Source organism: Schistocerca nitens, chromosome 6 (genome assembly GCF_023898315.1).
Source record: "Schistocerca nitens isolate TAMUIC-IGC-003100 chromosome 6, iqSchNite1.1, whole genome shotgun sequence".
Taxonomy (NCBI): Eukaryota; Metazoa; Arthropoda; class Insecta; order Orthoptera; family Acrididae; genus Schistocerca; species Schistocerca nitens.
In genome coordinates, this window is record NC_064619.1 from 46,820,815 (window position 1) to 46,823,804 (window position 2,990).

Below are 2,990 nucleotides of genomic sequence, written 5' to 3' on the forward strand. Positions count from 1 at the left end.
TCGAGCTTCCCCATCAGCATTCTTCACTCGCTTCTACGGCTACACCTGTATTCCGCTAGCCACGTTAAGGTCTGTGACTAAAGCCGTCGGCACACGGACCGTGCATCCGAACGTTGAGCGTGCCGAGTTTCTGACGTCATGGCGTGGAATAGCACGCTCGGGAGTCTTTCCGAACGTGCAGAGCAATATCTGGCATGTCAGATATTCTGAGCGTGCGTCTGAGCGTTGACCAATGAGACGGCACAACGCCACCTACGTCACACGCACGCCGTCTCCTTTCAGTACAGAGTTGTGAGGCGCCATATTGGCGTTCATTTCAAGCTTATATGTATATATGCCGTTTCTGAGCACCAGCAAATTGAGAAACACTGGAAAAACCGTTGTTAGTTGTGTAATTCGTTCCAATAAAATAATGAATAACATCATATTCGTGGCAAAAGAATTATTGTAACTTGTGTAATATGAGAGTAGGCTATTTGAAGGCAGCGACACACTAAAGATCCATCCAAAACGCATTGTTCTTGGTACAATTTGTTATAATTAAATTTCAATTAGTAACATAATTATCTACGATTAACGTTTTTAGCATGAGCTAACATAATATGATTAAGTACAAGTAGCGTCTTTATGGTTTAGTGCAGCACAGTCGCCGTAGTGTAGTGGTTCTGATGTTAATGCCGGCACGGTAGATCAGCGTGTTCGGTCAGAGGGTTAGCTGACCTCTGTAATAAAAAAAAACTGAGTTAATCGATCAACAACGAACTTAAACGGATGTCTTACGACGCCCGCCCCGAGCAGATGCAAAAAAAAAAAAAAAAAAAAAAAACCGAGCAAAATTAGATTAAAAAAAGCGTGTTCGGTCAGAGAGCAGGTTGTCCTCTGTAATAAAAAACTGAGTGGAAGGATCAACCACCGAACTTGAACAGGAAGTCTTGCGACGTCCGCAACGACCAAACACAACGATTAAAAAAAAAAGTTTAAGGAGTAGTGGCTCTGTCTCGAAGCAAGTTTTTGTTGGTGCGGTGGTGCGCGTCTTAACACTGCAAAAATTTTTTCCTAACATTCGCGTTTTCATTATGTTCTGATACTTTATTATTAGTTTAATATAAGTATATGCTTCAATATTTGATGTTACGTAAATACAAGTACACCTCTTTTTTTCAGAGGTGACTTTGTTGGATTGGCTTAAGCTACAGCACAACTTGCGCTACTTGTATAAAGATATTTTGCTCGTTTTTCTTTTACGCTTCGTAATTCACGTGTTGCAAAGATTCTGCTGCTGGGTAGGAACAGTGATCAAGTAAGACTGACCTTGGGGTTTTACTAAAATGTGGGAATGATGAAATAATGTTTATCTTACGCGGAGAAGTACTCCAAATTTGTAATGCACTGTTTGTAATGGAACTTTTATAAATCTGTGCCTTATTAATTAAACATGTTACTTTCCTTTTCGTGGACGATGGAGGAAATGTGCGTTTTAATAGAGCTAGCGTGGGAATTTTAAGCGCGCCCGTTGAGTAAACAGTGTGATTACGAACTAGAAGCATCCCTCAACTACCGCTGGAGTGCGTTGCGATCGCGTATACCCTGTTGGGGCCCACGTACCGTGTGCACGAGTCGCATCGTTCCTGATCGTTCAGCAGCACGTTGAAGTTGGCACGCTCAACGTTAACGTTCGACAGCACGGTCCGTGTGCCGACGGCTTCAGTAATGACGCGACTTGTGCATACGGTACGTGGGCCCCAACGTGGAGTACGCGATCGCAACGCAATCCAGCGACAGTTGAGGGATGTTTCTAGTTCCTAAATCACACTGTTTACTTGAAGGGCGCGAGTAATATTCCCACGTTAGTTCTATTAAATCGCACACTTCCTCCTTCGTCCACGAAAAGGAAAGTACGATCTCCAATCAATGAGGATACAGGCTTATAAAAGTTCCATTACAAGCAATGCGGAATAAATTTGGAATACTTCTCCGCATAAGATAAACATTATTTCATCATTCCCACATTTTAGTAAAACCCCAAGGTCAGTCTTACTTGAACACTGTTCCTACCCAGTAGCAGAATCTTTGCAACATGTGAATTACGAAGCGTAAAAGAAAAAGGAGCAAACTATCTTTATACAAGTATCGCAAGCTGTCCTGCAGATTAAGCCAATCGAACAAAGTCACCCCTCAAAAAAAGGTGAACTTATATTTATATAACATCAATTAAACTAATAATAAAGTATCAGAACCTAATATAAACGCCAATGTTAGGGAAAAAATAAAATAGAAACGTTGCGACGCGAACCACCGCCCCAACATTTAACTCACTAGAGAACAGTGATGCTCCCCACTACGTTAAACAAACAACAGGACGTGTATAACCAATCACAGTATGTTACCCCTTCCTGAAAACGTTAATAGTAGATATGTTACTAATTGAAATTTAATTACAACAAATTGTACCAAGAACAAAGCGATTTGGGTGGATCTTCGGTGTGACGCTGCCTTCAAATAGCCTACTCTCATAATACGTAAGTTACAATTATTCTTTTGCCACGAATATGATGTTTCTCATTATTGTATTGGAACGAATCCACAGTTAACAACGGCTTTTCCAGTGATTCTCAATTTTCCCGCGCTCAGAACTGGCATATATTCACATAGGCTTGAAATGAATGCCAATATGGCGCCTCACAACTGTGTACTGAAGGGAGACGGCGTGCGTGTGACGTAGGTGGCGTTGTGCCATCTCATTGGTCAACGCTCAGACACACCCTCAGAATATCTGACATGCCAGATATTGCTCTGCACATTCGGAAAGACTCCCGAACGTGCTATCCCACGCTATGACGTCAGGTACTCGACACGCTCAACGCTCAACGTTCGGATGCACGGTCCGTGTGCTGACGGCTTAAGGCTGTTCCGTGTGCCACTGTCACATCCCTATTTTCCTGTTCAAGTCGCAAATTGTTCGTAGGAAGAACGATTGCTGCTACACCTCT